The sequence below is a fragment of the Meleagris gallopavo genome, chromosome 2 (assembly GCF_000146605.3).
Source record: "Meleagris gallopavo isolate NT-WF06-2002-E0010 breed Aviagen turkey brand Nicholas breeding stock chromosome 2, Turkey_5.1, whole genome shotgun sequence".
Lineage (NCBI taxonomy): Eukaryota > Metazoa > Chordata > Aves > Galliformes > Phasianidae > Meleagris > Meleagris gallopavo.
Window position 1 is genome coordinate 11829904 of NC_015012.2, and position 23627 is coordinate 11853530.

The following is a 23627-nucleotide window of genomic DNA, read 5'->3' on the forward strand; positions in this document are numbered from 1 at the left end:
AAGGAGGACAGCTTCACCTGCAGGCATTGCTTGCAGAATAATTACCTCTTGTGAAATTCTGGTGACTATACAACTCAATCGTTAGAATGACTGCAACACCAATCAATAAGTTGACTGTCCTTAGAATTATAAGATGTCTAATGTTCCCTGAAAATCTGGGGCTTGTTTAATCTCTTCTCACAATCTCACCAATTGTTCATGAGGAAATGGTCATTGCAGAGCTTTTGACAGTTTGAGCGTCTCAACTTCTAGCCCCTGGATCATACAAGAATTAGCTTATGTTTCTGATGTTTCTGAGTCTCAGTCTAGTAAGTATTCTTGTGTGAGGAATCACTGAGTCTTTGGGTATTCAGTAGCAGCTTTGGAGCAGCCCTTACATCAATAATCTAAAAAACATTTCAGTAATTTTTTACACATCCATTCATTTAAAAGACAGCGAAAGAAAATTGATTAGGATCATTCTGAAGTTTGAAAGTACTGCTACTAATTTGAGGCAAGTTTAGGAAGATTTCTTGTTTTTCTTTTTAAATTATCAAAATCTGTTTTGATAAGGTTTGGTACATAAAACCCTTCTAAGTGGTACACTGGTAATATCAATGAAAGCTGCTCCTCACTTCCACATACGAAATGTTACAGTGAGTCACAGAGACAGCACCTCTTGCTAGATACTGCACATAAGCAAAAGTCTAGAGTTGTTCTGCTCTTGCTACAGCCTCATGCAAAAATGAAGTTGGCAGCTATACCCTGTGAAGCCAGTTGGTTTACCTCTGCCTCCAGCACTACACAAGTTTGAGACAGGAACCACATTCTCAGGTCAGAGCTGTGGGAATGCACAACAGTAGAGTGAGAAAAGCTGATATTAAGGTTGTAAGTCCTCGGCTAGAAAAATGAAGAAGATAGACTGTAAAGTGGGAAGGATATACCTTAAGTTGGAGCAGAAGAGTTTCTTAGCAGGATGGATAAAATAAAGAGCATGAGGTGATGGAAGTACAGTGGGAAGGTGAAAGAAAAAGTGGAGGAGACATGACTAATTTCTGAAGTTAGATGATGTACACACAACCTGCAAAGCTGAAGCTACTGCAAGAGCAGCAGTGTCTAGTAGCTCAGGTATTTACTCTGTCTAGCCAAGATTCCCCAAACATAAACCAGTTCATAGCACATAAGGAGGGACCACTCACCTTTGAAAGAGAGGGAAGGACACAACACTCAAACTGAGCAAGGTTCAGTGACAATTCATCCAGCTTCCAGAATGAGCAAGGCTCAATGACAAGCCATTAAGAACATTAGAAATCCCAAGAAGCCAGCAGAAGAGGTCCTCTATTGCCCACCCCCATTAAATTCTGTTCTATAATAGGAAAACAGCTCTTTCCACTGTTTCTGGAAAGCAAGTTCTAACCTAAGAAGTAAGGCAGATAATTCAATGGAACATGGGAATGTGCAAGTAAGCAGAGGAGTTCAGGAGCAAAAGATCCGGACAGCAGAACTGTACCCTGCTTTTCATACTGATTCGGCATGAGAGTTTCAGCCAATGGGGAAAGAACAGAGAGAGGCAGGGACCAATGCTGCAAAGGAAAAAGTGAACACAACCTATTTACCTTATACTTCCATCCACGTGGGAAATCATCTGCCATATTCTCCCTACCTTCATTTTGCACAGGAGAGAAAATAATCTGAGTTACACCCTTGCTCAAGGGGTGTGACAGCAAGCCGTCACACCTTCCAGAGAAGTCCTTGTTCTCTCATTATTTCTCCATGTCTTCCCATTGCCATCACCCATGCTCTCTGATGAAATCCTTCCACCCTGTACCTTTTCACTTCTCCACTCTCCAAAACAGCAATATTGACAACACTACCTTGAAATGGTAATAAATCAACCCATGCCAGCAGTCAGCACTAAAACTCACTTCCTTTTTCAAAATGCTTCTTTCTCACTAAATCTTCTCTTGATTTTGATCAAAATTATTATCAAGGCTAGTTTAAAATTTTCAATCAAAATTGGGATTTTTTCTATTGAAAAAGCATTTATTTGATTACACTCAATTTTGCCTGACTCCATTCTCTTCAATGATTTCTTCAGAGCTGTTGTTATCACACTGATGTTACCGCCATATCTTTTTTTCTGAAAAGAAAGCAAGCTATGAGATGTAGTTCCACATGTTTCTGAGTGAGGACTGTGCATCTTGTGTTTACTTGGCAACACAAACTGTGCCTGCAGTCATACAAAAGCTTTCCTTGTGCCCTTTGCCACAGTTGTTTCCCAGTCCATCTTGTTGAGATACTCTAATAAAACTGATGTGCATAAAATGTAATAAGTAACTCTAAAACAGAAAGGACTGATTTCACTATTTCTCTGACCATCTCCTAAAGGAAATGCCTGAAATTTATTTTATTTCCAAATGAAATCAAAACATAGATGACTCATATTTGCTTATCACACTTGATAGTATCCTGAAGACTGATAATATTTACATTTCCTGGATGCACTAAATGAAAAGCTGTCAGAAAACTCAGGTCTGTCATGTGTTTTATACTGAAAGTACAGTGTAAATTATCACTGACTGCTTCAGAAATGATGATTGCAGAAAGGCTTCTGAGATAAGTAGCAAGCTAGATACGGACTTTTTCAGTGAGTTTACTACACAATATTTTGTTACTCAATATCTTCCTCCTTTTTATAAGGCCCTTTGCCAGAAAGCAGATTTTTTTCCACAGTCTTCAACTCAAAGGATTCAGAAAGAAACTGAGTGAGGGCAGCATTCATTCTAGATTGCCTTCTGGACAAAACATGACATCCCCACATCCCCATCACTCCCAGAGGAAACACACACCAGTGCTGAAATTCCTACAGGAACACGTGCTCCCACTTCACTTGGAAAAATGTCACAAGCCAAAAAGCCTCAAATGCTGTGTGATACCACGTGCCTAAACAGAGATATCAAAGTGTTTGACATCATTCAACCTGAAACAGAAGAATTTTTTTTTTACACCCATTTGTAGTAGCTCTATGTAGCAAATTTTCTTAAAATGACATTTTCACGTACAGAACGTACTTGAACAGACCCAGCTCTTGAAGTACTCAAACTCTGCCCTGCCTTTTTCTTCTGTCAATGCTGTATCAGTATGAGTAAGGCCCATTCCCACCAGAACCTCTCCATGGAAAACATTGTACTGTAAACTTTTTGTTGATATCTACGAGAAAAGTAATAGCAGAAAACATTGTCTTATGAAGTGTGCACACTCACACCTCAAGTTAGCCTGTACAGTACTAATGGTACAGATTTTATCATATCCTTTTGGAATCTTACAATAAAAACAGATGGTGATATACCCTGTTTTTCCCCAAGCATCATCTCATCCAGCGAAGTCCAAACAAAATGAAAAAGTTGCCTTCCAGAGCTAGCAACAGAAAATTTCAAAGCTCTAGAAACACAAAATGGATTTGAATATCACCCTAGAAAGAGGATTCATGAGTTTGAACACCCTAGAAAGAGGATGCATGAGTTTGAACACCCTAGAAAGAGGATGCATGAGTTTGAACACCTGATCTGACAATGTTTGGCTACTGAACTTCGGACAACATATTTTACCTTTGTGTTTTATCATCTCTGCAACAGGAATACTGTCATCTCCTGGGACTGTTTTGAGATTTTCATTACTACTTGTCCTCTACTTCTAGAGCTAGAAAGCACCATTTTAAGAATTAGTATCATCCAAAAATGTAGATCTGTATAACTTAGAGCCCTCAGGCATCAATCCTAGTAAATAAAGTCAGAATGTTATGTATATTAATCCTGTTATGCCAGTGCATACAAACATACAAAAGATCATGCCCTTGCTTAAATTAAACTTCAGGCTCTCTAACAAGAAAAGCTGTTTGATATTTCTAATAACGTTTAACTTAACAGCTACAGTATATCAGAAACGTTTCTGTATTAAACGCTGGAGATAACTGTAAGGGCCTCCAATAATCCTTACCCCAAAAACCTGAGCTGATAAAGAATTATGAATACAAGAAAATGACTTGAAACACTTAGCCTCTAGGAAAAAGGGGTAATAGCTCTAACATAACAGTGAAGTCAGTTCTGCATGTGAGACATAGGTGCTAACAAGCTTTTCTTTTGTGGCTATTACCTTTTTTCCTTCTCTCCAACCAAGGGCTCATAGTAACACACGGGAAAAAGCTGCTCACAAAGGAACTCTAATAACCTTTTGGGACTACATTCTCACACTAAAATGTTAGAGCACTAACCAACTCAGATTTCACAAAACAAAGGCTTTATTATGAGCTAATGTCCTCATGTTATCTGAGAAACTCATCTAGGTATTTCCTTTTGGCTTGTGCCAGAATGGATGATCAGAGTATCGAGGCAATCCCTACTGCATGAGACTTTGCTCCCCTTGGAGGTGGGGCTGTATTAGAACAATCTCTCCACAATTTAATTCAGACACCAGGGCTCCACCGCACCTCTGCAGTGCACACAGCTTTCCTTCCTCATTTAACTCTCAACATATCTTATATTGTTTCCTCATAGCTCAAAATGTAGTCCCAGCAAAAAATGAATCCCTCACACTATTCATATATTGTTTTCCTTATTTACACAGATGAGTATAATATAGAATGGATTAGGAAATCAATATCAACTCCAACCACATCATAGCTAAACCTGAGTGCACCATGTTCTATTTAATAAGTTTAACTTAAATATTTAAGTTCTCATAGTCTGTCAAGTTTAAAGGAAACCAAATGAGCATGTTAGACAAAAACAAACAAACAAGGCAATTCAAAAAACACCTGCAGATCTTTTTGCTCATCTTTGAAGAGACAGCGAACTCCTTTCCAGTTCAGCGTTTTGTCATGAGCACAGCCTGCCTTCAACAGGAAAATACAGCTAGAGCGATAGTTACTGATAGTAATTCATTTCTTTCTTTGTGCATTTATAGTTGTATCTGTTAGGAGTCTACAACTAAATACTTCACCCTATCAACATGCAAATAACTTATTTTCCAATTCATGTTTCAGTCACAAAAGAATGAAAGACTAGTCAATTTAATTGCTTTGAGAGATCAGTGAGAGTCAACAATAAGAATTGTTACTGGTTTCACACTATTCTTATAGGAATATAATTGGTGTATGTTGAGACAAAGGTCTTTGATGAAAGGCAAGATGAACTATTTATTAGAAGAATGAGAGAAGATCCTATCACAGCCGCAGGCTGTGGATGTTGGCAAGGAAAGAATATATAAACATGTACCATACTCTCATCATAATAGGAAGCCTGGACAAACAACAGCAAATAATATGTAACTTAAATTTACTTCCATCATGTATAATATAGTGATGAAAACCCAAGACTGCAGTCACACCATGAGACAAGGAGGCCTGTATAGTATATGCCAGGATGACCAAGAAAAAGCAATGCTTATTAGCTGATGAAAAGGCTGGCATACTCCTAGAATCCAAACGGGGATGTTATTAAGGTCCTGAGAAGCACAGGTGGCTAGACAACTAGGTAGCTAGGTGTAGACAGCAGTGGGACTAAGGGATTACACTCTAGTTGGAGGCTGCTGACAAGTACCATGGGATCCTGAGATCTGCCCTATTTAACACCTTTGTCAATGACATAAAGAAGATCACAGATAGCACTCTTGAGAAGTTCACAGACGACGCCAAACTTGGAGAACCAGTTTGACAGAAGGCCGAGGTGAGGTGAGAAGAACCTCCCACAATCACCAAGGTTAAATGCCAAATCACATACATGGGAAGCTCTGTAATTGCAGAGAATAACCCAAGAGATGAGGACTGGCCAGCTGGGGAGCTGCTCCACAGAAAAAAAAAAAATCCACAGGTCCTTGCAGCAGGCAGCAAGCAGAGCACAATGAAGCAGTGTGTTCTGTCCCAGCAAGAGAATCAATCAATAGCAGTGAATGCCATATTAATGGCAGCACAGCTAAGAGGGCAAGGGAGATGACTGTCCCATTTTTGTCAGCACTTGTTAGACCACAGTTTTGGAGACTCCCTAATACAAGAAAAACTTCAACAAACTGGAGTAAGTTCAGCAAAGATGTTCTAGCATGAGATGATCAGGGATAGAAGCACTGGCCCTGGAGAGAGAAGCTGTAGGACAGCTTGTTTGTCCTGGAGAAAGGATGGATTTGGGAAAAGTTGACAGCTGCTCTGTTAGTACCTATGATGGTGATAGAGGATATGGACCAGGCTCTTCACAATGCTGCAAAGTGAGAGCAGGAGAGAAAATACACCTGAACTGTAGTAATACAGACTTCTAATTCCTGTTGTGAGTTCTATTACACAATCCTAAATAGGAAGGATGAAATAGAAAAGGCCACAGGAGGGTGAAGAAGACAGGACAGAAATGAAGAGGCTGTGTAGATTGAATTACAGAGTGGAGCAGAACTGAGACTCCCAGTTCCTGCAACTGCCTGAGGCAGAAAGGCTTCTGTGGACTCATGGCAATACACTCACAGCTGCCTCGATGCTGGCTCGACGGAGTGAAAAGAAAGCTCCCTTCAGCAGCAGAGGAGTGTGCAAGGGACGTGTGTTGTTTAACATTTATGTGAGCTTCATATAATAGTAAAATGGTATTCATATGTGAGGCTTCAAAAAATTTCATCTGCGAAGGTCAATAAGCAGTGCATGACTAAGAACTACTGAAAAGCCAAAGTGACTACTGTGCTACTGCTGAAAGTCAGTAGCTGTCCTGCAACTTTTAGAACCATTTTCTCATCAACAGTAAGTAAATGCAATCTTTTTCATCAAAAAAGCGTGATCAAATTTTTTATCCGTTATGGTGAAAATAGAGAAATCTTTTTTCCTTATTCTTATAATATTCATGCAGACCATAGACAATAAATAGTTTCAGATGGAATTCTGATGGACATTGTCATTAGGAAATGCTTTCAGTAAAGGTTTTCTCTGCTCTTCTTGGGGAAGAAAATACAGCCTTTTTCAGCTATTCTAAAATTAAAACAAATGCCTAACATTTTCCTTTTATACAAATACAAATTACACAAATCACAGCGTGTTAATTTACATGATAATATGAAATGAATGTTAAACAAAATTCAGTAACAGATTATATACTGCAAGTGTAAGTCAAGTAATTTTTAGCACACATTCATGTGCAAATTTGAAAAGCAACTACTTGAACTAGAACAATAACAAACACAAGAAAAAATGAATATATGTAAACCTTGGACAAGAGCACTTGTGGTAACTGCAAAAGGGAAGGTCTACAAATCAACTTAACTGCAGAGTTAGCTTTACAGAGAATACGAGGCTGAAGCATGGCTTTCTCTCATCTAACTCAAGAGCTGCATGCCACAGACAAGCTATCTGTCCAGCACTTTCTAGTGAATGCAAAATGCCAGACACCTCCGGAGGACAAGTCATACACTATCCTAGGATATTTGTCTAATCCAGGCAGATGAATCACTCCCCTAAGTGTCATATTCTCTTCTGCAACCTTAGAACTGCCAAGCCAATAGCTAAGATGCCTTGCTTTAGGCAGTCAAAGCTAGGTGTGAAATCCTACCCATAAAGCTAAACAGCTTATAAAATACTACTACGTCTACATGTCTCTGTGTATGTAAAAACTGTTGTGGTTTTTTTTCTTGCTACGCTGTAACAATTCTTTCTTTCTACTTAACTCATTCTTCATCTAACCTATATTATATACATTCTCTTGTGACCATTTTCTCTGTTTTCACTCACTGCTCCAGTTTCTATACCGCTGTTGCTTTTTTATTTTGATTTTTGTTTATTATTATTTTTTTGTTGTTGTTGTTGCTGTTGTTGTTTAATTGTGGACATCTCAGTTTAGGCTGCATTGCTTTAACTGAAGTAAAAGCATCTGGAAACATCCTCTGCATCCTAAGTTTACCGAATGCCAGAAAGTCACTTCCCACCTTCCTTTGCAATAAAAAGTGTTGCAGAGGTGTTTTTCTTTTCATTTTTAATGTACATTAACTAGTTTTGTTTGATCAAAAACTGCACTTAATTCTCCTGTAGATTATAAACAATGAGATCAATAGAAATATTGTTTTTCACCAGAAGGCCAACAAGCTACAGAATACAATCAGGGTAGCAATGGGACTTGAGAATGCTACTCATTCAAAATGCTTGTTACTCAGTATCAGTCTGGCTCTTCTCCAAAGCTCATTATTTGAAAATGCGGATGGAGAGCTACAAAGGCTCCTGAGAGTGCATGAAAAGGGCTTTTATGCACTTACAACTGTACGCCATTGGCATCATGAGTTATTCCTCAATTTTACTAAAGGTAGCAGAGATGAGAAGAATTCCTTGCCCAATAAAACAAGTCCAATGAAAACAAAAACGGCCAACAGAGTAAGGCCTTACAATTACTTCAAAATCACCACCCAAGTTAACTACAGAAATCAGCTCGTGTGGAACACTTCATGATTATAACTGACCAGAACACTGGCAGCTGTTGTTATTCAATGAATACCAGGAAAAAGTAATTATATGAGAGCACAGAGTTAGAATAAATACCTTCCCTGACAGGTGTGAAATAAGGAAGGAACAGATGCATGCTTGATGAAAATTTTATTAATTTATTTACTGAAATTACTTTTTATCTTTAAGGAAAAAATAAAGATTAAATAATATGATCTTAATTATCTAAGTGTCTTCCTGAAAACAACTGCAATTTTGTATTAAAGCAAGTTAAGCGATTTCATCCTAAAATTTCTGTTAAGTAGTTGACGTACAAGAAGTGACCTTGTTCAGAATGACAGCAGCCTGCTGTGAACACTCACAGACTTGAAACTCTATCAGAAGGAAATAAGAGAACAGTACAGCGCTCTCCATCTACCACCTAGCTGGTCACCCTACTTCAGATCTCCCTGCCATTACACACGCTCCAAGCAGTTGGAGTAACCTTTTCCATGGGACTTCGATTCTTGAGGAAAGTATTTCGAAAACACCTTCTTCTGGTTCTGTGGCACAATTGCTGTACTGACACCAAACAATCTGATTAACCAAAAGCAAATTTGCCCACAGCTTGCACAGAGCTTCATCCTCATAAGCAGGCGAGAAATAGATCCAGTATATATAGGGGAGTACGTGAATCCAAAGGCAAAGGCCAACCTTCAGAAGCATGGTAGTTGTCTGCTATGCAAAAAAAGCACCTTTTCTACAAAACAAACACAACTAAATTCAGATTAGAAAAAAGAATTTGTGGGGTTTTTTTCCCTTTATATTTTTGAAAAGGTAGCAGAAACTACTGATTTAAATCAATCTTAAATCAGCAAGCAGACTCTGAATTTGCAGGAGAGATTTTAACTTATATTTTGGACTTAAATGACTTTACAGAATAAAAAGTACTATTTGAAGTGAAGGAACAGAACAAGATGGTTTTGTTTACTGTGTCCTCTGAAACTTCAGATATTGATCTCTTCTCACTTTTACTCATAGAAGAACAAGATACTCCTTTCCATTTCTCAATCAGTTTCTCAGTGGCTGAGCTAATCACTGAAACGGAATGGTTGAATGACCTGAGCTACAGAAAAGTCTCACTATGCCTCTGTGGAAAAGTCGATAGTCAGAAATTGCATGAGCTTCTCAACAAAAACTGTGCCAGTTATTCAGTGGATTATTGCCACTATGAAGAGAGCTGACTGCATTTAAAGTTTCATCTACACACATGATCTCTTAGAGATACAAACTGTTAAAAATAAATAAATAAATAAAACACAAAGAAAATCCTTTCACTGCAGGAAGAGAAAAAGAGGCGGAAAAACCCCCAATATATCACATACTGCCTTTTATGATATTAAAAACAAACAAACAGCCTCCCCCTCAAAAAACAAACAAAAACCCCACGCCACTGTACAGTTAGTGGAATAAAGGTAGAGGAAGGTGGTCTGGCTTCAGGAGGAGCATCACTGAGAACATTCCAAACAAAGTAAAAGCCAGGAAAGTCAAGTCTACAGTAAAGGACAAAGAGAGATAGGAATTGAATCATACCTATGGAGAGTAAATCAGAAAACAAAAGCCATCTACAAAACATACTCTGCAGTAGTCTTTTGATAAAGCTCCTCACAGATTGGTCTTTGAAAAGCTATTCTCTCTCTTAGTTCAGTCTAAACAGACAACAACTGCTACATATTACACCTGCTCCTAAATGTTCTTCATTGACTATCAGTAAACTTCTCTGCTTTCATAAGAACAGGTTCCTTCTCAAAGCCTGTGGAAGCCACAAAAATGAGACATGATAGTTTTCCACACATTGAGGTTATTACAATTCTGTTTCACTAAAGCAAATTCATAACAGCAGTTGTTCACACTGCCATTAATGAAACAGGTCCCACAAATAAAGTTGCATGACACACAGCAAACCAAATTCTCCCCTTCTGAAATGATCGAAGAAAATACATTTAAAGACCTATTCTAAAACTTCTGAGTAAAATACTTCCAAGGTTTTGCTGCTACTGAAATTTATTAGCATATATTTATTCCATTAAAAATATTACTAAAAATACATCTCAGGAAAGACAAACCTGCTCCAGTAAGAGAGGAAAACAAAGCAGTCATCAAACTTGAGTTGAAGTAATTCCACTAAGAAGAAAAACTTACAGAGAGAGTTTTTTGGTACTCTTTTCCAATAGCCTACAAACAAATTAAGTGTGAAAATATGTCTGAGCAAACATGAACAATACTCTAATAAATATTCAAAAAGTATTTGTGCTGTGCTGCAATTGATGCAAAAGAATCAGAGTTGAGAAGAAATGAAAGCATACAGCTGCATACACCCATCATACACTTTAAAAGCTGCTGTCTTTTAAAATCCTAATTTGACAGAAGTGTTTAATGTGTACACTACTACACTTAAAGAATCAAAAAGATCAACACTTATCAGCATGCTAACAAGAAAGGCAGGGTTTTTTTTTTTTAAATGCAAGAAAAACATATTAACTCCATCCAAAAGAAAATAAGACTCAGAAGAAGGAAATTTTGCACAGAAGTTAAAATACATTTAAAGGAAACAAACACAAATACTGTTAAACTTAATCTGGTTTGCCATACATATGTATGGAGATTTAAAAATGAAAATATATGTTTACAAGTATGTTTACAGATTTTTCTCTCCATAAAGTTGCTGACTCTTTAATTCCTTTAGCGTGTACTTGAGTTATGTAGTACAAAGCAATACTTCAGTAATGCAGAACAGCTACTATTCATACTTCCAAGACATTTTTTCCATGATTTGCCTTTGCTAAGTTCCCAAACCAAAATAGAAGATTATACTTTAGTAACACTGGCATGTCTTCTCCCTTTCTAAAGCATAAGCTCTGCGGAGGAAAAAGAAGAAACAAACTAAAACCACACACCTCCTAACCTTTAGTTTTACATAAAAACAAAAACAAAGAATGTTGCAGGTCACCAAGAAAAAACCCTTGAAAGACTGAGCTATATTTCTCTTGAACAGTGAAAAAATCAAAACAAGCTATTCCTTACAGCCAGCTTCATGGAGTACAGGAGTAAATCGTCGCATAGTAGGTAAGACATCAAAACATCTTCCCGTGCTAGAATGTGCCCTCCTTTCCATACTTGCTTTTTCTTCTTTACATAGCTTTAAACCGTGCTTATAAAAGCAGAAAAATGAGAGAAGCAGTTAGGGTACACACATTTGTATTTAGCTTTGTTTAAAACTAACAGTGGTAACAGCAACTATTTAAATACCATTCCTTCACTGCACATTAGCAGTTAATCTCTTCCCAAGACTTATTACTGGGGAAATCGTAACCTTGTTTTGTGGACCTATCCCTAAAACAATCAATTATTACTGTTCCCTGACCAAAGCAGAACAGTCTACGCCTGTCTCCCTGTGAAGGAACCCTTTCATCTACCTGCAATGCAGTCTAGGTTGAGACCTAGAAGTGTAATGCATCTTAGCCATGTAAAAATCACAGCATTATTGACCTCAGTGTGCCAAGTAAAAAGTAGGAAGAAGTATGTTATAAACAAAGCCAAAAGACTTCATCTTACTGTGTTCTCCCTAGTTTACCCAACTATTTCTTTCATTTTACAATTTCATTTACCTATTTTCTAAAACATGCTTCTCTCTCCTGCGACTGAGTAACCTTTTAAATTGATCTCTACCACAAGTGAAACAGGAGCATGCCTGATTGACTGCTCAAGAGAAGAGGAACTGTAAATCACAAAGCACTCTAATGCACAAAGTAAACAAACTGAGGAAAGAAGGAAAAATCCACTATTAATTTTCTAGTTGCCTTCTGATAAATATAAATGGTAGAGCTGAAATCTACCAGTAGGAAGGTGACTTAGGACAGAGAGGAGACCTTATCACCCTCTACAACTGCTGGAAAGGGGGTCAGCCTCCTCTCCCACATAGCCAGCGATAGAACTAGAGGCAATGGCCTCAAATTACGCCAGAGAAGGCTCGAGTTGGAAATTAGGAAAGACTGCTCCTCAGAAAGAGTGGTAAGGCATCAGAATGGGCTGCTAGGGAATTAGTGGAGTTGCTGCCTCTGGAGGTTTTCAAGAATAGGATAGATGTCACACAGTCACATGGGTTAGTGGGTATATTGGTGATGGATTGACAGGTTGGACTAGGTGATCACAGTGGTCTTCTGCAATCTTAGAATCATAGTATCATCAATCTAAGTTCTCCTCAAGCAGAGTTTTGATGTGCTTTACTTCCCATGAAAATAAACCTGTTGAGCATCAGCACCCACAAAGTGCTTCCAGAGGCCTTATTCAGGCCAGAACATTGCATATCTTACAGATTCCAGAGAGACAAGATTCGGAACATGCCATGCTGAGAGCACATCTCAGGACTTGAGTATCCTCAGAGACCTAGGTCTTGAAACTATTTTCGAAAACACTGAATTTTTTTTTCCAAGACATTCTCCTCAAACTAGCTTTGCACTGAAACTCAGCAACTACTTTGTTTTCTTTGTTCTTTCTTTTTCTCCAAGTTTTTTTTTCTTTTCTTTCTGTATTGTAGAAGGGTACCTCAACATACACATGCATGCAACTATATATCCAAGTTAACCCTGCAATTATAAAACATATTTTATCTATTTCCATATTTCTAATTTAAAAACAGATACATTATAATGAGTTTTATATATGTGTGTGTGTATATATACATATATATATACACACACACACACATATATATATGTATATGTATGTATGTATGTATGTATGTATATAAACATATCCATATAGAAGTATATTTGCAGGTAATATTTTTACTTTAAAATGTTTTCCCTTCTTTAAGTACTTGTAGTATGTTGTCCTACTGGATTACTTGTCTAACTCCAGGGTTGGGGGTACAGAAAAAAATAAAACTTTTTTTTTTTTTGAGATCCTTTTTGCTATGTATAGCATATGTTTCTTTGTTAAAAAATGTTTCTATGAGGCAGATTGACATTAACAATAAAAAAGGAACTGAGTAGATACTCTGGAGAGTTGCTGATGGTTTGCTTCAATTTTTTTGTTTGTTTGTTTGTTTTGTTTTTTTTTTTGGTCTGTGGGCCATGGAAAGCTGACATTTTTTATTGTATCTACATTACACAGAAGTGAATGTCAGTACAACATTGATTTCAAAATAAGTAAATGTCAAGAATGTAAGACTACCATCTCCCTGACCAGTCTTCACTGTATACAGAACATTAACCTGAAGCACATTTGTATGGTTAGAAATTTTGTTTTCCATAAGCCATAAGCAAAGAAAGCATAAGAAAGGATCCTTAGACAAAGACTAAAAACTGCAGTACATTCCAGCTATGTAGGAAGCATCCTCCCAGCCACCCTCATATAGTTCCATTAGCATGAGTACACAGGGCCACATGATACATAGTGAAAGAATAGTTAGCAGTTAACTGAGAATATATTTGAATTTATATCTTTAAATATACATTAAAAATACTGTTCAGCTTTATTTCCACAACCGGTCTCATTTGCCCTGTCACTACCACTTAATCACATTTTTACCCCCTCAAATAAAAACAGATCTATGCAAAAACTACTAAGGCAAAGCTGTGGAAAATATTCCCATGTTACTGAGCTAAACAGCCTCCCCAGCTTCATTCTACAAGATTGCCTCTGGGTACATCACATGGCTGGATGTCTGTCTGTTTATGAATCCTGTTTTTGAAGTGTATTCTCTTCAGAGAGAATAACTTACCATTTCAGTGTATTTTGACTCTTTCTGAGCCACAGATACAGAATTTGCACAGATCTTTCTTTAAATATAAGGCCTCTATAATAAATTCCTTGGAATTATGTTCAAATGAGTAGCCTTTCTGCAATCATAGCATATAGCTAGAACCTTTTGCTATTTAGGAGCTCAACGATCACCAGTCTTTTTGCTACTGAAACACCAAGATTGAATGTTGGATCTGTTAATCAATGGGTTAATTTGCTGTTGCTATGAACTGGTCATCTAAACTTCCAAAAGGCAACTGTGTTTTTCTACTTATGCGTCAGAAGTTGTACTACACGTATAACAATCAAACTAATGTACACAAACTAAGTAGAAACACAAAAGTCTGGTTAATTTTTAACTATCAGTGAAAGATTCGTTAAGCATCTACTTTTAGAACAACAGCCAGGTCTGGTTTTTGTTAATGAAATGATAAAATCTTACACTTGCACTGAGAGGGGTTTTTTATTTATTTAGTCCCATGCTAATGTAGTTATTCGACAGATGCCATCTTCCCTTGCCGCTACACTATAGTTTGGGCACTGCTTCATGTCTTCCCTGCCCTATCTCACATGCACCTTTTCTTTGCCCCTGTTGCTGATTCCAAATGACCCCTCAGCATTAGCATACCCCTTCAAGAAGGAGCCTAGACAAGCTGGGTGTCTGAGAGAGAGGGACAGATCAATCGGGGGGTTTTGGAACACAGGTTATTCACGCCCTAGTCCTTCTGCTGCAGATGTACCTAGAAGTGCAAAGAAGGCTCTGTTTTGCTTTAAAAGAAGCAATGAGTTGTATTCCTGCCAGCAAAGATGAAAGATTTTCATTGGTAGTGACACAACTGTAGAGGCATGAAAGGGAAAGGAAAAGAAGTCTCCTTTCCCAAAGAAAATGATTTTCCTCTACCGCAGTACTAATATCATTTACCTCAGGATAAAGAATTAAATAATTAAGAACAAAATAAGGATTATAGTGTAAAACTAAGTATGGCTCTTTTCAGTCATAGAGAGCTGCTTCTTACCCCCAGGTGACTGCAGCCTTTGTACTGTAAGCTAGTTGCTGGCCTGAGTGTGATGCTGCCCTTCCTGGAACTGTAACAGCAAAAGCAGCACAGAATCACACAGGAATTTTATTCTACCGTATCATCAACACCAGTATGATATACAACTACAAAATCTAGGGATTCACCAGTCTCATGAATATTATCTTGTCACCCATCATATTATTTACATAATTCTTTAATAAAATTAATGTAAAACGCTTTCAAGTGGAAGTCAATACCCTTGGTCATCTAAATATTGACAGAGCCAGGCATGAGCAAGTTTAGTCCCTCCTATATTTTAATAAAATATCCACAGATAATATAACACAATTAAGATTAAGTTCATCTGGTACTTGGTATCTGGTCTAATACCGTCCTAAAATAGCTTGGTATTTATACAATTACTATAAGCCATTCACAGCCCCACTCACCATCAAGTCTGACATATCACAGCTCTGATTCTAAAGCAAATCAAATGCAAACTGCATCCATTCCCTCATCTTGCTCAGGAGGGTATTTTATTCCACAGTTCATAAGTGTCCTAGAATTGATACATATATATTAATGGAGCAGTATATAAAGTCACCTCAAAGGCAATTGGTTTAAAATTGTAAACCTCTACAGATGGGATGTAGGGTGACAAGTTAATTTAAAATTAGATTCCTAGATATAGTGCACACCTGATAATTGAAATAAGTGGGAGGAGGGAGAAGGTTACTGCTCTATATTTGAAAAGGTGAATCCCTCCTTCATTAGAAGAGAAGAGGAAGGAAATCCAGATTCACACTGCACAAGAGATCTAGCTGCACCAACTGCAAGGATTTCTGAACAGCTGTGGGGGTTGAGGATGGAAGTACTGGTGCCTGTGCCTTTTCACTACAGGTAAAACCTATCCAAGTTCAGGGAAGTTGCTGGGCTGGAAAATAAGAGAAAGCCCACTGAATACAAAGTCTCAAACAGCCTAGCACATGCTCTTCCACTGCCTTCTTTCCCTCATTAAGGAAGAGCAGCAGAAATCCAGAGCTATTATTGCCGTCATCCCTGTCACTGCTCAGACCTGCTGGCAAGCTATCCTGTGAGAACAGTTCCTTCGTGCCTTCCCACAGCACAGCAGCACTCCATCTGATCCAGTGCTCCTCACCAGTCTCAGCTTTGATGCATACCAGCCATGCCTCATGCACCTTGCTGAATTTCAGAGACAATGCAAAACCTCATCCTATTCCCACAAGCAGCATTTACTACAAAAACTGAAAAGACAGACCATGCACACTCTAAAGAGTGATCGTTCTGCACAGTATTTCCCTGGCACGCCCAAGGAGTTTTGGCATTCCTGACTCAGAGGGTTTGGTGGCATAAGAAAGCATTCCTAAAAACTATCTACCAATAGTAATTACCATATGTGGAATGGCAGTACTGCATGTGACAAAATACAATGCCAAAGGGAGGTAAGAAATATTTACATTTGTCCACCACAAAGAGTGAAAGAGACAAGGAGCAAACAATACGTTCACTGTAGCTTCCTATTTTACTAACTGTTCAAGTAGATGACATTCAATTATTCATACAATTACATGCTCCTATAGTGCCAGAAGCACTGTAGAGACTTTGAAAATAATAGCTGCCTTAGTGTACTTAAAAGTACTTGTCCCTAAAAATTACTTAGGCAAATACTTGCATATGAAATATACAAAGCAATGTAAGCATCAGGCACACAAGGAAATAAGTCAAACTCCGTAGGTTTACATACACAAATGTACTGCCATTCCTAGTTCCTGAGGCTCCAGGATTTCCCTTCTTATTTAAAAGAACTCCAAGTACATTTTCACAGCTGTCCTTTGAACTAAAATTGCTGGTAAGAACATATCACTATAAAATCTGCATACAGCAATCAAAAAAGTAAGTATGCAAGCTGAGCAGTAGAACTCTAGAAATGTTGCATGACCAAAAGAAAGTGGAGACCACAGTTTATCGCTTTTCAAAAAATACATAAAAATAGTAATAATAAAGTTCTGTGCATGAAGCTTTCAAAACCAGACCTGAATCAACACAGCTGAAATAAAATCAAAATTAAATCACTATATTTCTCTTCTTCCACTTTTGCAAAAGATGACTCAACCGAAAATCACAATTGGATGTAGAAATGCTCCAGTTTGGCAAAATATAAAAACCAGCACTGCATAAAAGACCTATTATTAGATTTGTCACTGTTCTATTTGTCTTCAATGTCTTTCCTAATAAAAGTTAGAAGAATTAAGGGCAATATAATTTTTTCTAAATCCCTGCATAAACAAAAAAAGACCGTGTCCATTTACTGCTTAGTACAGAAATAAAAATTGTATCAATAATAACCGAAACTGCTTAGGGAACTGGCTGCATTTATGTCGACCTTACCTTCCACTGATGAAGAATTTTCTGTACATCAAACAGGATACAGCTTACAGGAATAACCACTTGATTTTTATACTGCCAAACTACTTCTACGCTCTGTTTGTACAGCTTTTGTCTTACAGCTTTTGTCTTCTGCATGATGAGGGAGTACTTTAAGCAATGCCAAATTAAGTTTTTAAAACATATTTTGAAACTACTGAAATATTATGGAGACAAATACAACCACTTACTCAAACTACATCCAGGCTAACAATTGACTAACTACAGTTACTTCTGCTAGTAATGCTAGAAGTACACTCTTCTTGCAAATTAGTCATATGGTTGTTTGCAATAAGTTCTCAGCTTTTTCTCTTTGATTGCTAAATACTCTTCAGACCTACAGCATCTGAGAATTCTCTGTTAAAAAAAAAAACAAAAAAAAACAGTTTTAAAAAAGGCACTGTCAACAATATATTCTATTCTGCACTGCTGCTGTGGAAAAAAGAGAGGAACTTGAAAAACATAAATCTACTGATGTTCTCCACCTGGCGTTTGTACGGTTCTACCTGCAAGACAAACCAGATTTCAAACTACTCAACCAGAGATTTAAAGGCCTCAGCTGTAAGTTTGCTAAGTTAACATCAATATATAAAAATAAAAAGCAAGAGTTGCACGACAACATCATTTTCTCTTTACACCATTTAGCTGGCAACATCTAACAAACCCTGTTTCACTGTTGGTTTTGTGGTACTGTGCTTTTGTAAATAGGATTTTTGTTTAATTCTTCAGAAACAAAACCAGAATCAAACACAACCTTTCAGACTTCTGAAGGAATTCTATGTTCTGCAATCTTTCACTTTAGCTGTGAAGAGTGACCTAACATATCTAAGCCATCAAATTTTACCTGTGTGCTGCTCTAAAATGCTACTCAGCAATCCTAACAACAAAGCGTTAATTCAACAAATTCCTGAGAGCTGTTTTTAACATTCTGCTGCAGTCTGCAAACTCATATACTTGAGATACACAATGGGAAAGCACGGTACTGAGAAAGGGCTGAACAATCTTTTATGTAGCAATACTGTATTGCACATGGGCAGTAAAACAAGAGAAAAATCTAATTGTGATGAAAAGCACATTATCCATGAAGAGGTCAGGGACTCTTTCCATTAGCACTAGCCTAATGGTAACCTAGAATTAGTTTTTAATTACATTTTATTTCTGCAGCCAGCATGCTTAAGACAGCACAGCTGTTGAAATCCTGACATCCTAAACAGAAGCAGTATTCCCATTTGTACTAAGGAGACTGACATTTTCATCTTTTGCTTCAGCAGCAAATCAATATGGTACCCACTTCTTTACTCTGAATGCAGTTTTAATAATAGCAAAATAAAGGTAGCACAAGTGGCTGCATTGTTTGCTTAGTTCAGCAACACACAAACCTCTAATTTGCTCAGCTTTTGCATTAGCACTCAGACAAACAACATGGAAGCAACTTCTTTGCCCTTCTGCACAAGCACTGAAAGCAAAAAAACAAAACAAAACAAAACAAAAAGCCCTCAATCTCCACATTGATTTTTGGTGTTTTCTGTAGAAGTAACAATTTTATAAAAAGTTTGTGTTTAGGAACATGAGGTGCATGGGAAGTGTTCCCTCTACTTAGAGTCTGGGACCATTTGTTTTACTGAAGCAAAGAAAATAAAAATCAATGCTTGAGGAAGTGCTGAAGGATTAGGATCATATACTTAAATACATTAGCTCTACATCTGAGAAGAAAAAAAAAGGTAATAACGGACACATCACATCAGAACATTCTTTGGATACTTGTTTTTTCTAGATTTGTTTTTTTGGTTTGTTTTAACCTTAGTGGAACTGAGATTCTAAGAGGAGAACTGAGAGCAATAATTCCTCAAACAGAGTAGCTCCTGCCACATAAAAATACCAGAAATGCAGAAGCATATCATGATACCAGCAGACATCCTGGCTTTACTATGCTAACTGCTCTGCTGACAGATGGAGGGGCACTTTTCTTTGAAGAATTCTTAAGTGGCAGAAAAACAGCTAAGCAATGTGAGCTGTCCAAAATCAACCACTGAAAAAAAAGTCATCTGCTCCTGCACTGCAACTGGTCCTGCCCACACAGGACCTGTCCGTTGATAGATTTACAGGAGACTACAGGATGGGAGTAAAATCACATCAGCACAAGAACAGGGACACATACAGTTGATATGCACTAAAATAAAAGTTGCAAAACAACAACAGAAACACTCATGCTATCAAAAACTCTGCAGGCTACAAAGATTTTGATGAGAACTGCAAGACTCTGTAAGGAGCCCTTATCATGCCAACAGTTTTGCCAACCAAATGAAGGAAATTTTAGTTAACTTGAGAAATAGAGAGACTTTAAAAAATAATTATGAATCTCCTTGATTTCTCTTACAGTATGTTCAGACAAATGGAAAAGCTGATCTCACTGACTTCAGCAGGCTATACTGCAGACTACTGAATAATAGATTTTCCTTATATTTCACATCAAGGAAGATTCAACTGATACAAGATGGTACAGCGACTGTGAAGTGTTCTGACTGGACATTTGTGCAGGGATTAGAACAATTAAGGACTTCTCAGGCTCTGTTCCTTAAATCTGATTTTCCTCCATTAAAACCATTGGATTTTTTCCTCTTAACTGCAAGATGAATTCAGCTTATAATTGCAATAGTCTGATAGCCACATTTTGCAGAACTGGCAATACCCTGAAAATACAGAACCTCTGAGATAAAAGAGAGCTCACGAAAAAACAAACCTTATGGGATTATCAATTAAGATATTCTAGCTTCAAAACTTAAAATAAATGGAAAATATGTCATATGAACCTCTGTAGATATTCAATCATTTTATTTTTATTATATTGAGACCCATAATTGCACCTGGAAGGAAGGAAAAACTGGATCAGTTTGTCCCCATTGGTCTAAAAGCACATGTATAATCAAGAGACATACTTGACTCACTAGTAGAGTAAGCAGAATGAGACCAGTATTAGAAAGCTTCACAGGAAAAAAATAATTAGGACAGTCAAAAAAATTCAAAGGTTTTAATTGTTCACATTGCCATAAAGTAGAAACCACAGTACTCAAAAAGTTCAATGAAACAATACTTTAATAAGGAGTTCTGCATCTCACTGTTTGTAAATATAGATCTATATTTCACCACAGATGCTAAATGAACTTACTTTTGGACTCACACTTCAACTTCCATTCTTCACCTGACACTTAAAACATAGGTTTTAGACAGTACAATACAGTCTGTGTGTAATGTACAGAAATCAGAATCCTGCACTGAATTACATGTGTATGCACTGTACCATATAAATGTAACAAATCAGCCTTTATCTTCTAGACACAAGATTATGTGCATTTTCATAGAAATAATCATCTATGTATGAACAGGAACAGTTTGATTAGAGTAATAGAAACATTTATGCACTGAAGAAAAGTAAATTGCATTTGAAGAGAACTAGCAGCAGCTAAAGGTCTGTGCTCTTATTACCAAGCGTAACACCTGACAATTGAGAATGAAAAAATAAATGTCAAAACAGAAAAATATTTGCAGGAGGACATGAGCAAAATTCAAGTTCAAGCCTACCAGCAGCTCACACACACTCTGTTCCATAAGTACAAGTGTAGTCAATTGCACCAGAATACAGTTCTTATGCAAACATTTTTATATTAAAGGCCTTGCTTTCCACAAAATTATTGCAGAAGAATGTTCTCGTAGCATACATTTTATGAAGGCAGCATTGCAATAACTCATGTCTGCTGGAAACAAAACAATACCCTTAATAAAGCAGAAATCAGTAACTTTCCTAATGCAGCTCAACATCACAGTGTATGCAAATTTCGATCAGCTCTCTATGTGAATGTCATACGTGTCAACATTCCTTATTAACAGTTCATCTAAGAAGAGAAACAAACCAATTGCCCCTCTCTTCAAGTAAAGCTATTAGAAAAGACTTTATTTGAGGGGAAACAAAAAATAAACATTTTAAACAAGGAAATGCATAATTAAAATGCGGTTCTACGCTTTCAAAAAACCACGAGTAAACTTGAGTTATTTATTTCATTTCTTTCCCTGTTTTTTTTTTTCTTTCTCCTTCAAGTGTGCTGCAAAACATGCATACCTGATAGAGCCAGACATTTTAAGTGGATCTGACAACACACAGCAAACATGTTGTTTACCAGAAACATTTATAATTCAATTTGGAGACATTTGCAAGTGTTAGCTTTCAGACGGCCCTTTTCAATATTTTTAAGAACTCAGTAGATGCACACTGACTGCAGGTGTATTAGTAAAATCAGTCTCAGGAGTACATTATCCCATTTAGCCTTTCACTAATGTTTTAGCCCAAGAATTCCAAAAGAAAAGTCCATTTCATGTAGAACAGGCAATCTGGTACAAAGACGACCTACCTGGTGGACATGCCACAACAGTGAGAAGATGGAAAATCAAATGTTTTCTAACTATATGCTGAAGATTTGTTTCTGATGTTTTGAGAAGTTCTGGATAGTCTAGCTACTAAATCTTTAAAGTGAACTGCAGAAGTGAATTACCTCAGAGGAAATAAAGGAAATTAATTTGACAGGCAAAGCAAACAAAAAATTCAGCTTGCTTTAATTTTTTTTTTTTAACTGGCTTTTAATAGGTTGTTTTTTTTTCTTTAAACATAACTTTTTAAATGACTTCAACACCTTCCCTGCAGCAAAGGATACAGGTGTGTAAGATTATAGTGTTAATCTGCAAATGAAAATGCCATGCTTTACTGTTTTTAAATTTTTTGTTTGTTTTTTTATTTAAGCGAAAAAAAGAAGTGGAAGACTTCTTAGATTTATTATTTTAAAAACAAAACCTTAAGATCCTGAAGTCACTATGACAAATCAGGTGGTAGATTATAAGAGAGAAACTTTTTTCCTTTTCCTTTTTTTTATAGAATATCAAAATGCAATACAATTTTTTCCTACTTTAAGGAAGTATGAGTGTACTACCGAGCTATTAAACCTTCCAGTGGATCATTTGTGGTATGAATTATTAGCATAATTGGGGGCACACTTTATTTTGACCTCTGCAAAACTTTCATTTCCCAAGTGTGATAGATACAAAGTGCTTTTATAATACCAATAATGATTATTTCCTATGGGAAACTGCCAATTATAAGTTAGTGAAAAGGGCTATACTGAGTGTACATTGATAAAGTGAACAGACCTACCAACAGTCAAGACTAATTAAAGCCATTCTTCAAATATTAATAAAGCTTTCCACTTTCAGAAATACAACCTGTACATTTTAGTCCAACCACATCCTTGTCAGGTCATTCATTCAACAATAATAAATATTTGACTAGTGTTTAAATACAGCATTTATACTGAACGTTCACCTTTTCCTAGCAGTAAACCAGAACACGTGGGAAGCTGTTTTAATATGTAAGCACTTGACTCAAGTTCATACGGGAGATGCTCCAGGCATCTCCCCTATGAAGAAAGGCTAAGTGAACTGGGTCTGTTTAGCCTTGAGAAAAGACGACTGAGAGGGGACCTGATCCAGGTTTATAAATATCTGAGGTGTGGCGGCCATAGCGGTGAGGCCAGTCTCTTTTCAGTGGTACATGGAGACAGGACGAGGGGAAACGGACATCAGCTGCAGCACAGGAAGTTTCGCACGAATGTGCGTAAGAACTTCTTGTGGTGAGGGTGACGGAGCACTGGAACAGGCTGCCCAGGGAGGTTGTGGAGTCTCCTTCTCTGGAGATATTCAAGTCTCGCCTGGACGCCTACCTGTGCGACCTGGTGTAGGGAACCTGCTTTGGTAGGGGGGCTGGTCTCTATGATCTCTAGAGGTCCCTTCCAACCCCTACAATTCTGTGATTCTGTGATATTTATACTAAAACACATCAAATACCAGCAAGAATACACAGCTACAGAAACAAATTCCTTGTGGTCTGAAGATAACTATTTATTAAA

At 37.3% G+C, this 23627-nt stretch overlaps 1 protein-coding gene across 1 annotated transcript in view; it reads right to left on the reverse strand.

Moving 5' to 3' along the window:
• Positions 1–23627, reverse strand: part of LOC100548128 (1-phosphatidylinositol 4,5-bisphosphate phosphodiesterase beta-1-like) — a 383894-nt gene that overhangs the window by 322694 nt on the left and 37573 nt on the right.